Raw genomic sequence first — 14,012 nt, 5'->3', positions numbered from 1 at the left:
ACATACTCACCTAGGAATGGAAGGTCAGGCATGGGGTGTTAAATCCTAAATGGTAGTCCTCTTGGGTTCATATATTGTGAATTCTATATATTCTATAGCTGGAATGGGAATTTTTCTGTATTTCTTAGAGGGCCATAACATGAGCTAGTTAACTGCTTTGATTTTGTTTCACCTTGAGTGTACAAAAGCCATAAGGTGTAAACAGTGTTTTTGCTATACCAATATTGTTGCCTCAGCACCCTTGCTCTGACACCCGCTGCTGGCTCACCTCGGAGGCGGGGCATCCCGCCCCCATTTGGAAACAGGAGAAAGATGAGCTTCCACAATAGAGCTAAGAGGATTTACCTCCTACACCTGCTGCAGTTGTTCCTCTAACCACGACATGAGTCTGCCTGAAGAACTGCTTGCTTACCGTGCCTTTCTAACAATGGGGTTTTCAAAATGGAGAGTGGCAGGATTGGACATGAAGATTGACATCAGTCCCCTCAGGCCTTTGTAGCCACTAATTCTAAAAAGTCATGGTCATATCCATTGAGGACAAACACCTGTGCCAGCCTTCATCAGGAAAGCTTTTGTTCTAAAGGCACATGCCTGCCCCTAGCTGGTCATGCCTTCCTACTCAAGGGCATATCTATAGGATTCATTAATTAAAACCAATTACTTAATACCTATTTTGGTCATTGTGTTTGCTTGTTTTTTATATTTTCATGGACTTTTAAGACAAGGGAAAAGCATATAAACATTCTTGCTTCTGGATTCTATGATGTGGAAACAAGAAATGTCAGCTTGATCCACTCAGGGCAGTTTTCCCGTATCTCCTGAGTCACTTCTTTTCAGTGAAGTAAAAATCATATCGTAAACCATTCTGCCCACAGTAAACTCAGAATCCTTACAAGCTAGAGGTAGGTTTCAGTAAGAAATTGATTAGGCTTGAGCCTAGGTGATCAAAGGCAGATAGTTCCTATAGAGATGAATTTTCACCATGAAGGAATCCTCAGCTCAGGATGGTAGCGCTGAGCAATTCCACTGGTTATTTGAAAATGGGTGTGTACATATACTAAATTAGGTAACTTATAGCCATGTGAGAATTTGCATTTAAAAATTAAAAGATTTCCCTGTGAGATGGCAATTTCAGGTGTCAACTTGACTGAGCTAAAGAATGCTGAGATAGCTGGTAAAACAGTATTTCTAAGTAATCAGTTTAGCACTTAAGTTGTAGGGGATTTCTCTGCATTTTCATCCACTAACATGGGTCTCTAAACCCTGCAGTGTGTGAAACATCAGCGTTTTTGCTTTCCTTGTTACAGATATGACCACTGTTCACAAAATTCTCCTGTCAGTACAGATAAAGAATATCTTGATATTAAAAAAAAAAAAACACATTAGTTCTAGGTCTGTCTGTGAGGGTGCTTCTGGAAGATATTAGCATGGGAATCAGTAGACTGAGTAAAGAAGATCACCCTCATCACTGTGGTTTAGGCATCATCCAAAACACTGAGGGCCTCAATAGAAGAAAAAGGAAGAGAAAGGGCAAATTTGCTCTCTACCTGTCCCAGGACATCTATCTTCTCCTGCCCTTGGAAATTCGTGCTCCTGGTTCTTGAGCCTTTGGACATGGACTGGGGCTTTCACCTTGGCCCTGGTTCTTAGGCCTTTGGGTTTGGACTGGAATCACACCACTTGCGTTCCTGGGCCTCCAGCTTGCAGAAGGCAGACTGTGGGACTTTTCATAATCACCTAAACCAATCACCAAGCCTCCACAATCACGTGAACCAATTCCTCACAATAAATCTCTTTCTATATATCTATATACTCCTGTTGGTTCTGTTTCTCTGGAGAACCTAATACATCCTATAAAGGAAAGCTTTGCTCCCACTGCGCTGAGGCATCAAGGCCTGTCTTGCACAGAATCCCTGGTGCTTGAATGGTGGTCAGGAGACTGTGAACAATGAACACTGGCTCAGGATATCTGTGTAGAAGCTGCAGTATTCTTACTAGATTTAAAAGTGTCTAAATGCAATAGCCAACTTCTCCCATCCCAACAATGAAAAACTATGATATTCATCTCTACCTGTAGATGACTGCAAGAACTACAGTGGCAAATTCCCAATACGAATGATCTTAAGTAGCTTCATACCTTCTCAATTTCAAATTCTATTTAGAATTTCTCTAAGGCTCGCTAATTTTATAAATTATATATATATGTTTATATATACGTATTTATTTTTGTATAATTATATATACATGTATATATATAAAATATATATGTGTAAAATACATACAAGTATAATATATGTACTAAATACAAAATATATAAATATATATAAAATGAAAGGCCTGTAAATTCTCAAATAACAAAAGAATTAAGTTCTAAAAGTAATTTATAGAAGTAAATTTTTAGGAATCAGAATAGGTTAGAGGTTAGATTCTTAATCTATTGTTAGTTTAGTACCAATCCATTATGTCCTAGGGTAAGGTAATCACAGTGAACTAATCACAGAAACTACCCATTTCAGTATTTTTCTTTCCCTTTATTTCTGTGCTTCCCATCTAGGCCTTAGCTGATGTCTTTCCCAGCCCCCTGGGCTCCAGGTCCAGTCCAGAACCAGCACTTACAAAGGGATCCTATGCTGTGATATTTGGGACTTTGCAAATCCAGTTAACAGAGCAAGTGGGAGGCTGGGTCTGGGCCACCACCCTTCCTTTTCCAAGTCAACAGTTTCCCCTACAGTGATAGCTCCAGGGAGAAGTGGGCAACAGTTTTCTCAGGAGCTGGGGAGGGGGAGCCTAGTCCAGACCCACTGGAGTGCTGTTAGTCCTGGTGACTCAGAGGCACTGAACTCCTTGTGTTACATGAGTAGTTTTTCAGTGAAGTTTTATGTCTTTTTTTTTTTTTTTCCTTTCTTTTTTAGTATTTGGACTGTTGTTCTGCATACAGAGCAGAAAAGTACATCAAGCTGCTTTTCAGTTTCTATGGAAAGGTGCCTCCACCCTCTCTTTCAACTTGAGATCCGGACACGTCTGTCTTCAGAGGCAAGTACCAGTGGTGGAAGGGGCATATGACTTAGTTTAAATTTTCCGTCTGGCACTTACTGGCTGTGTGACCTCAGGAATGATATTTAACCTCACTACTTCTTTTCTCTCAGTCAATAATACCTGCCTCCAAGGGTTATTTTGAGTTGATGAAGTAAAGTATTAGAAAGTGCCCAGCATGGTACTTGGCTTATAGGTTAGTCACATTTCTTTCCACATCCTAGTTTCCATTCCTTCCTGCCCCTCCTTTTAATTCTGAAGATGTTGGCCAATGGGAAGAACTCATCCCCCACATCCAAGCTTTTGGGAGATGGGTCTGAGGCTGGCCAGAATTGTGCAACATTGGGAGATGTTGTGGTTAGTTTCTGTGCCATGATTAGTTTATTATCTTATCCTTAGTCCTCATGGTTGGTAGGAGACTAAAAATTGATGGAGAATCTAGCCACTAACTTGTGGAAGGTGGGGAGGATGGCAGAGATATGACAGGGATTCCAGTATGGACTCCAACAGACGGTAGAGCAGGGAATACCAAGCAATGGAGCCAATGGGAGGCTGGGTCTGGGCCAGCACCCCAACCTCCCCAAGAAAACAGCTTAGTGTCAAGTGTAGCCGTAGAGAGCCGTGGCAGCAGTTTCCCCATGGGTCCATGAACTGGTGGAGTGGTGCCATTCCAGCCCTTGGATTCATGCAGAGAACAGTTAGCTGGGCCCCAAGACCAAAGCAGAGTCAAGAACCTGATAGGAACAGGAACAGACTCCACCTATAGCCAGAGCCTTTCTGCCATTCCTGTTTTCCTCACTCAGTGAGTCATGAGATTGCCTACTTTCTACTTCTCAGCTTTTCCTGCTTTGTGGCTGAGATCAGCCACATGTGACCTGATTCTAATTCTACCTAAGAGCATGGGGAGAGAATTTCCTATGGCTGGTCTCAAGTAGCTGTTCTATATAAGAGAGGCTGGACACAGCTAAATCAGTATTTCATGTAAACGGTATGTACAGTGTTAAGATCCTGGAAAAACTTGAGTCAAACCTAAGCTTTATTGCTTTCTTGTTACGGGACCTTTGGTGAGTGTCAAACTCTCCGAATCCCATAGCATCCTATGCTTCTTCCACTGGAGCACTTAGCACACTGCATTCTAACTGTATGGATACTTCATTTGGTTTCTCTGTTAGACTAAACACATCTTGAGAGAAATGCTGTGTCTATAGCAAATAGCACAGTCCCAGAACATGATAGGCATGGAAGATATAATTCAAATAAATGGACAGATTAGATGAGGTCAATTCCTATGCCTTTTATATTATTTTTACTTCTGATAAAGTAACAATTGTGGTCTGGTGTTAAATGACAATGTGGACTGCTCTTCATAGTAAGGATGTGTAAAGCTGGCACAGAGGAATCTGACACATACTGAGTTCTTCATTGAGACAGGGGAAAAAGATGATAACAGCATGCTCTGAATTGTATAATTAGAAGTGGGAGGGATCTAGGGAATTAAGTGGAGGTCTTCAGGGATTTGTCATTCTTTAGAGAGTCTCTTCTATTTATTTATGGAAATTTCGGGGACATTCCCTTAAGGAAGGTTTGATTTTCATAATACAATCCAAGGCAAGATTGGCATTGTTTTAAATACTGAAACTATATTTTAAATACCGGAACCATATAATTTATAGTGAGGTATGATGTCATCCTAGCCAAGTACAGCTACAATTCATGATATTTCTGGAACCTTGGCATATCCAGTAAGGTGCTTCCTCCTCACCGTTTATTATATGCAATCTCAGTCTCATAAAACAAAGAGCTAAAATTTTTTCACTTTTCATAGTAGGTTACCACTTGGATTCTGATGCAATGTATTGTGTAAACTACTAAGAGGAATTGGGTGTAATTTAACTTTGCAAACTAAAATTCAGATACAGCTAGTATCCTTATAAAAATGTGCGGGAGGGAATGGTATCAAGTCCCATTTTCAGTTTATCATTATGGTCTTAAAAGCTCATCTCTTAGAGTGGATCGACAGCAAATACTAATAGAGAGAAAGGGGAAATTTGGCATGCTCGATAGGGTTGGAATTATTTCTTGTGACCCTATAAAGGAGGGCTGGGAGCTGACCAAAAATAATGGAGAGAAGGGGCGAGGAGAACCTGTCTGCAAAGCTGACAAGCTCCTTTGCCTGCATGATACAATTTAAATACTTTCATTTTATGATTATGATTATTTTTTATTTTTAGCAGGCTTTGTTCAGTGCCCTAAAGCCTTATAATGGCTCCTTATTCTTGTTCAGCCAAAGGCACATGATTCTATTCTTGTCTCCCTCCTGGAGAAATTAAGGGAGCAAACACACTTTTTATCAAACAGCATGCCAGTTTTCAAAAGCACGTGCCATCCAGCAAACCTTACTGAATAACAAAGACTTCTGTCGAACAGTTTGCACTGTCATTCTTTTGCTTCCATGCTGCACAGAATGCTCTGATTGAGGGCACGACAACTGGACACTGATGGTCACCTGAGAATGCTATTCAGTGTATGCAAATTCCCTTCCCAGTATTCTGAGTGAAGCCCGTTGGGAGGGCAGTACTGTGACAAAGCATATTTGAAAGAGGATGGTCAACCATGGATATTACCCTGCACATATGGCCACATAAGGCTGGAATATATAATGCTTTTTCCTGAAAAATAAGTTGGCAGACATATAGAATTTGCTGTTAATATTTGATGCAGGGAGGGGTTGCTAGCCAATCTGGAATGAGTGGGGAGTGATTCTGGGCACATGCTTTTGTTTTTTTTCACGGCTATTGTCCTGTCTGTAACCACTGCAGAACTGACATTCAGGAGATGTAGCGGTAGACTCAGCAGTAGCAGCCAGGGGAAGCTTGGCCCATTCTTCACTGACTGCATGGCAAACACTATTAAAGGCAGGGGAAGCCATTTGTTCATGAATATACATTTGATACATATAAATGCTTTGTGCCATGAATATTTATCTCTTTCATGGATTGCAGCTGTTGTGTATTGAAAACTATTAACAGGTTGGAAACCATCCTTTAGAAATCTATGTCTGCCAAAAAAAACCCCAAAACAAAAAGAAATCTATGTCTGCCATTTGTGTGCAAAACCATGTCTGGAAATTTATGTTTTCCCCCTCCCTCTTTTGTGGGAAAGATAGAATACTACTGGGGCTTAAAATGAGGTTGATCCCTTAGTAGACAGAAAAGAGAATTTGGTAAAAATGGAAGACTGCTTTCGTTAGGGAGATACATATATATGTTTTCTAACTTAAATTGTTTATGTAATTTTACAACCGAGGCAGTTTTTTGTTTATCAGCTGGTATTCAGGTTTTGATGAATGTTCCATTGCTAACAGAGGTGAAAATACCAGATATTAAGTAGTGTACAATTGTGGGGGAAAGGAGTGTCACATGATTTCTACCACTAAAGATGGGATTCTTAGGCCTGTGGATACTCAGGGACTTTAAGGTGGGATGTATCATTTTTCAGGCTCTGATGTTACACTCCCTCATGTGCTCTATAATCTAGCCACTCTTAACTCTTCTATGTTCCTCCAACAAACCAAGCTCTCTCATGCCTCAGGGCATTTGTTAATTCCATTCCCATTGTCTGAAATATTTTTCTCTCCAACAGTTCTGGGCACCCCTCCACGTTCTTCTCTTAGCCTCTTTCTCTTCCAGAATCAGCTCAAACATTTGTATCTTATGATGTCTTCTATGACCTAACCACCTCTTTAGGCATCACTCCCATCCTTTGAACAGTCCTTAAATAGACCCTACCTTAAACAAAACAACATGTTACTTAAGTGAATAGACAAATGTATCACACATTAGGTATGAAGCTTTTTTAGTTATCTGGTACACTACCCAGGTATCACTAGGTTGTATCCTAGGAATGTGATCTGTGTCAATCTGTTTTGTTTAAAATGTGTTCAGGCACTTCCACACTTCCACTTCCACACTTCCACTTCCACACTTCCACACTTCCACTTCCACTGGACCACTTCCTGGTGGTCCAGTGGTTAAGAATCCACCTTCTAGGACTTCCCTGGTGGTCCAGTGCTTAAGAATCCACCTTCCAGGGCTTACCTGGTGGTGCAGTGGTTAAGAATCTGCCTAAGAGTGCAGGGGACACGGGTTCGAGCCCTGGTCCAGGAAGATACCACATGCGTGGAGCTACTAAGCCCATGCACCACAACTACTGAGTCTGTGCTCTAGAGCCTGTGAGCCACAACTACTGAGCCCGTGGGCCACAAATACTGAAGCCCACACTCCTAAAGCCCCAGCTTTGCAACAACAGAAGCCACCGCAATGAGAAGCCCGTGCACTGCAACAAAGAGCAGTGCCCACTCGCTTTAACTAGAGAAACCCTGCACACAGCAACGAAGACCCAATGCAGCCAAAAATAAATAAATTAATCAATTAAAGAAAAAAGAATCCGCCTTCCAATGCAGGGGACGTGGGTTTCATCCCTGGTCAGGGAACTAAGATCCCACATGCCACGGGGCAACCAAGGCCATGCTCTGCAACTACTGAACCCAAGCACTCTAGAGCCTGTGTGCCACAACTAGAGAGAAGCCCGTGTGCCACAACCAAAGATCCCGTATGCTGTAACGAAGATCCTGCGTGTCACAACTAAGACCCGACGCAGCCAAATTAATTTTAATTAATTAATATTAAAAAATAAAATGTGTTCAATGTTAACATACTGCTTGGGAAAACTCTTTTATTAACCAGTGGTTCCTATCTCTACATGTTCTGGGCTTATACACTTCCCATTACTCAGGCTGAAAATAAAGCCCTTTTGGAGAATTCATTTGTACTAGGTTAACTAATTCCATACTACTTTGGGGCTGATGAATTAAATTAGATCTAGGCTTACTTCTTTCCTCAGCTATTTGTATTTAGCCTTAAAATTTCTTCACTCACTTCCCCAGTCAAGGTTATCACTCTTGTCTGGATTTCATCCAAGACCTTTGTCCTCTCTCTAACCATGGAGCTCACATTTGAATTAGGAATTTCAAGTTTGTTTGAGAAGAATTCTTAATGCCAGTCAATCAATTTTAATCTGTAAGATAAAAATTATTGTGTGCTTCTAATTAATATGAAGAGCTGCCAATAAGAGTTTTTAGACACTTCTATCTCTTTATGCATATAGGTCTAGATAAAGATGTATGAACATCGGTGTATCATAAATATATCTCTGTCTAGACTACAGATCTTTTCATACATTTGCATGTTGTTTACATCTGTCTGTATCTATCATAAACATCATCATCACCACCAACATCATCTGTCTTAGTTCTCTCAGGCTGCTATAACAAAAATACCGTAAACTGGGTGGCTTATAAACAGCATTTATATCTCACAATTCTAGAGGCTGGGAAGTCCAAGATCATGATGCCAGCAGATTTGACATCTGATGAAGATCCAATTTTTGGTTTATAGACAACACTTTCTTGCTGTGTTCTTACATGGCAGGATAGGCAAGTGATCGCTCTGGGGCCTCTTTTATAAGGGCACTAATCCCACTCATGAAGGCAGAGCCCTCATACTCTAATTATTTCCCAAAGATCCCTCTTCCTAATATCATCACCTTAGATTTTTAACATATGAATTTTGGGGGGACACAAACATTCAATCTATAGCATAATCTCTTTCCCTATTCAGTTTATGTGTATAAACAGATCTCTTTATATATTTGAATAACTTATGACTACTTACAATGTGCTCCAGTGGAAGGAAGATGAGCTCTTAGCATAAAGGGCAGTGTACAGTGCTCGAGGGATACTCATTAAGTGTCTGTTGACAATGCCGGTGACGATGATAAAATTCAAATCAGTTAATTGGTTCTGCACCTGTTAGTAATCTCAGTGAAACTTTGCATTAGATATAGGTTAAAACAGCTGGAGGATTTTCTGTGAATATGGATGCTCTTCTTATGGATAGGAATACCCATGTAGAGGGCTTTTATCTCTCGACTTCTCTCAGCTTGGAATGGAATAACAGAGTGAGACCAGTCCTGGTTAAAGCACAGCAGACAAGTGCGTCTGTGGTGACTGTGGGGTTGTCAGAAGCCACTATCTGCTCACACTCTTCCTTCACCTGCAAAAGTTAAACCCACAGTTTATCCTTTGGGCTAAGATATCCCTTCTATTTTCCCCCATTTGGGTATGCACAGGACATTGTGGAAACAGAGAGCAGGTTCTCTAACTCAGAGAAGGACACCTTTCAGCTAATTCTTGAGGGACGTGTAGAAGTAAGTGGAATGGACTGGAGTGTTTGGGGAAAAGCTTTCTTCCTCTTGTATCAGCCAAGATAGGCCAAATTCAAAGTCCTGAAAGGGTGGCATGAGATTATAAAATACCTAAAGAGAGGAACCCAGAGGAAGTGACAGCTGAGAGACAAACTTCACCCACTTTACAGTTTCCTCTTGGGCCACTCGGTGTACCCAGAGAAGCACTATTCATCTTCATATTTCAGAGCTTTTCCCTTTGTTTCTCAAAGATTTTGTATTGTTTTCTGTATTTAATTGCTGTAACAATTTTAGATGTTTATTGATGTTAATGGTGAAGACAAGTATAAGTAGAAATTTAGTCCCTGGAGTACATATACTTCCCTTGCAGTGTATTTTCCATTACATTATTGAATACAACCAGTATAGTCTGGGGATACAGGAAAACCTACCAACTTGTTTGCCAGGTAGTAATACTATGAATAATAATGCCCATTTTATTTAAAAGTTCTGTCTTATGAGATTCAAACCAATTTTTCAAATCTGAGATCAATTTCACACACACACACACAAATATATGGGTGTGCTGTGAGATTTTAAGAGGAAATTTATTCAAGAGAATGCTGTTATTTTACATCACCCACAGATTACATGTTGAAATATGTCCTATTTATTTAAAATGTCTTTCCTGCATGAAATAAGCCTGTTCCTGGTAAACACGTCTCCTGCCCCACCTACTTCAGGTTCTTGTCATTTTCCATCTCCTTTTTTTTTCCGTAGAATTTTGTGTTCTCAAAATTTAAAGAAGCCTGTGGCTTCAAATTTCTACAAGACCTCCAAAATGCTAACTGCACCCCAAATTCCTGCCTTTATTTTCTTTGCCTAAAAATAAAGAGAAAAACAAACAAAATACACACACATACACACACACCATAAACAAATTCCACAGGTTTCCACGGAAGGAAATAGCTAAAGAGGGAAAAGAGGAAAAAGTGGGGTGTGTGTTGGAATTAAGGCAGTCAATAAATAATATTCCTCTCTTCCCCGCCTGAGTTTGAAACCATCTAACAAATGGGAGTCAGGATAATCATCAAAATATCAGCTTTATTTGAGACAAAAGTCTGGATTGGAGAATGACTTACATATGTGACAAATGAACTTATTAATTCTATATACCAGAATGGGGTAGGTTTATCAATCTGTTCACAGGGCGGAGGTAGAAAAATCACTGTCTTCCTGACATGGTAAAAGTGACAGGAGTGGTATGTGCCCCTGTAAATTTTATAGCAACAAGAAGTACAGATAGCATCTTCCTGGGGGGAAAACTGGCTTCTAAAGAGTTAGAGGAGGGAGCTAAGTGGAGGATTCCCCGTTCCTTCTTTCAATTACCAGTCACATAAAGAAAAGTAAGAGGGGGCATGAACAAAAGACAGGACTATTTCTCCAGCAGTAGTTCCTTCATAGGGAAATCTTAAGACAGGGAATAGGAAGAACCCCTCGTTTTGACATTTAAGGACTTCTGTTAGCCCCACTGTCTGAATTTAATTAGGCCACTTCGATTTTCTTTAAGCCTTTGGCAAGCTTCATGGTCACTCTGAACTATTCTTGGTTTGCTTATGCCTTTCAAAATTATCCTTAGTAGGGTTCTGAGGGCCTGGCTCTTGGGAAAGAGTACATTTTGTTCCAAATTTGTTTTTAGCTAAACCAGAATGGAGCCAGATCTGGGTGCTTTCAAAACAGAACCTCTATATTAGTCACCAAAATTAGAAGCAATAAAACCTATCAGATCATCTGCTGCTCTTCATGCCAAGCCCAGGGAAGATGGGCTGCTTATTCTCTTGAATTTAAACTGTTTATAAGAAGAGTAACTAAATCAAGTTTCCTCAGAAATAGATGCTGAGGGGCTCATTATGTGTCAGCACACACACATTCAGAAATGTATCCAGAGCACATGGAGAAGAATACACTCGAACAAAAGAAATCTGCACTGAGAAGACTCTTTTTTTCCCACTAGGTCAATTTAATTCCTTAATCAACTTCCTACCTAGCACTCAATCATATCTAACTTTTTAATGTTCACTTTTATTTTGTTGAAATTATTCTCATCAGAATCATTATTTTCCATGTAAGATTTTCAATGGAAATGAATTCTTGCTCATCAAGTTTTTTATTCATATCAATTATAGCATCTACAATTGGAAATTTTGTTTTATGGACACTCTATCTACCAAGTCCATTTATTCTAAATCAAATTCTGCAGAGAGAAATTTTATAAAAAAGTTTTGCTTTTGTCAATTTTTAGTCAATAACCAACTTTACCATATGCAATTTTTGTTTTATTTTGTATGCTAATTTTTACCATTAATATTCATTATGAATTGGATAGAAGAAAATAGTTTGTATTTATTTCTTAGCAAATTTGTGAGAAAATACTAAGGAATTCACATGTTATTCCAGGATTACTGTATGGTACAGGATTGGACTACTCTATTGCTAACCCAATTCTACTGTATATTTTTCCATCACTTTGAGTATTGCATTTTAAAGTGCCCCTTCTTTTTTTTTTTTTTTTTTTTTTGCGGTACGCGGGCCTCTCACTGTTGTGGCCTCTCCCATTGCGAAGCACAGGCTCCGGACGCGCAGGCTCACGGGCCCAGCTGCTCCGCGGCACGTGGGATCTTCCCAGACCGGGGCACGAACCCATGTCCCCTGCATCGGCAGGCGGACTCTCAACCACTGCGCCACCAGGGAAGCCCTAAAGTGCTTCTTCTGATGGAGCAAAGAGCATATGGAAGGGCCAAATGTCTTGTTTTGCTCCATATTTATCAATATTTGGGAGAAAAGAAAGGTAGGAGTGTTAAAAAAACCCTCTTTCTTCTCATTTTCCCTTTAATCTTGGTTCTATTTTTCCTCTCTTCAGCCTTATCAAAATTTCTCTGACTTATCCTTTCTTCTGTCACTTTGTCTCTTGTTCAGTACTCTGTCTGCCTGCTGTTGGCTTTATCCTCTCTTTCTTGCATCTTCTAAACCTCACTCACTAGCTTAAATGCTCTCCTCTGAAGCATTTAGCTGAACCTCTATCGTCCTACCTCCATCTCTTACCAAGAGCTGCTTATCGGAGCACTTGATGTCATGATTACAAAGGCGCAGAGAAGAACCTCTTGCCCCTGCCACTTAGCATCCCACTTGGATCCTGTCACCATACCAAGAGAGGCTGTGAAACTGTTTTTTGTATGGCTTTCAATGCAGCACTGAAAATGACCCTCTTATCTGGGCTTGGTTTTATGGGGCAGAGAGATGGATGTTATGATCTCAGGAGGACCTTGCCAGATCAAGGAACTTGGAATCATCAGTTTAGACTTACTGGACACTCTCTGGGTGCTTGGACCTGTATTAGATGATTTCATCCTTCATGCCCTGAGATATAGTTTCTGCCTTCTTCTCAGCTGTTTAAAATATTGTGGTACTGGGCTGTTTTCGCAAGCATTTGTTTTTGTTTCTGTTGTTATTTACTACTAACTGGGTTTTCATGTTTGTCTTACAGTTCAGTGGTTTTTAGAATATTCAGAGTTGTATAACCATCACCAAAGTCTAATTTTAGAACATTTACAACCCCCCCAAAAGAAACCCCAACTCATGTTCATTAGCAATCTTTTCTCATTCCCCAACTGAGGAACTACGACTATTCAGTTTTCTATCTCCATGGATTTGCCTATTCAGGATGTTTCAAATAAATGGAATTATACAATGTGTGGTCTTTTGTGACTGGTTTATTTCATTTAGCATGATATGTTCAACACTCATTCATTTTATAGCATATATCTGTACTTCATTTTTTTTTATTGCTAAGAAAAATTCTATTGCATGAATATGCCACATTTTGATTATCCATTCATCCGTTGATGGACATTTAGCTTTTTTCCCACTTTTTAGCCATTATAAATAATGCTGCTATGAACATTCATGAGTAGGTTTTTGTGTGGACATATGTTTTAATTTCTATTGGGTATCTATCTAGCATTGATATAGACAGTTATCTTAGGATAACTCCATAGCTACCATTTTGAGGAAGTTCCAAACTCTGTTTTCTAAAGTGCCTGCACTGTTTTCCATCTTCATGAGCAAAAGTATAAGGTTTCCAATTTCTCCCCATCCTCAACGTCACTTATCATCTGTCTTTTTAGCCATTATAATGGGTGTGAAATGGTTTTAATTTGTATTTTCCTAGTGATTAATGATGTAGAGCATCTGTCCATGTGATTATGTGCCATTTATATCTTGTTTGGAGAAATGTCTGTTCAAATTCTTTGCCCATTTTTAAATTGGGTTATATCTCAGCCAATTCAGACTGCTGTAACAAAAATACCATAGAGTGAATATAGTATAAATGATAAAAATTTATTTCTCACAGTTCTGGAGGCTGGGAAGTCCAAGATCAAGGTACTGGCAGATTTGGTGTCTGGTGAGGACCTGTTCCTGGTTCTTAGAAGGCTGTCTTCTGTGCATTGCATGGCGGAAGGGGTGAGGGAACCCTCTGGGGTCTCTTTTATGAAGGCAGTAATTCCATTCATGAGGACTCTGCCCTCATGACTTAATCACCTCCCAAAGGCCCCACCTTCAAATACCACAACATTGGCATTAAGATTTAACATATGAATTTGGAGGAGAGGCACAGATATTCAGTCTATAGCAGATTGTCTTTCCATTATTGAGTTATTAAGAATTCTTTATATACT

General features: G+C 39.8%; 2 long non-coding RNA genes across 3 annotated transcripts in view; both read left to right on the top strand.

Annotated features, from left to right (window-relative positions):
- The window catches only part of LOC137202984 (uncharacterized), a 157,320-nt gene extending 153,667 nt beyond the window's left edge, over positions 1-3,653 (top strand). For both annotated transcript variants that reach the window (XR_010932829.1, XR_010932828.1), the window contains exon 4: positions 2,913-3,653. This is a non-coding gene — a long non-coding RNA (uncharacterized lncRNA). The remainder of the gene's footprint in view (positions 1-2,912) is intronic.
- Positions 3,654-11,684: 8,031 nt separating this feature from the next.
- LOC137202983 (uncharacterized) lies at positions 11,685-13,024 on the top strand. Its single transcript, XR_010932827.1, has 2 exons — positions 11,685-12,124; positions 12,821-13,024. It is a non-coding gene; the product is annotated as an uncharacterized lncRNA (long non-coding RNA).
- Positions 13,025-14,012: the final 988 nt, after the last annotated feature.

The sequence above is a fragment of the Pseudorca crassidens genome, chromosome 11 (assembly GCF_039906515.1).
Source record: "Pseudorca crassidens isolate mPseCra1 chromosome 11, mPseCra1.hap1, whole genome shotgun sequence".
Lineage (NCBI taxonomy): Eukaryota > Metazoa > Chordata > Mammalia > Artiodactyla > Delphinidae > Pseudorca > Pseudorca crassidens.
This window is presented reverse-complemented; position numbering and strand designations above follow the sequence as displayed.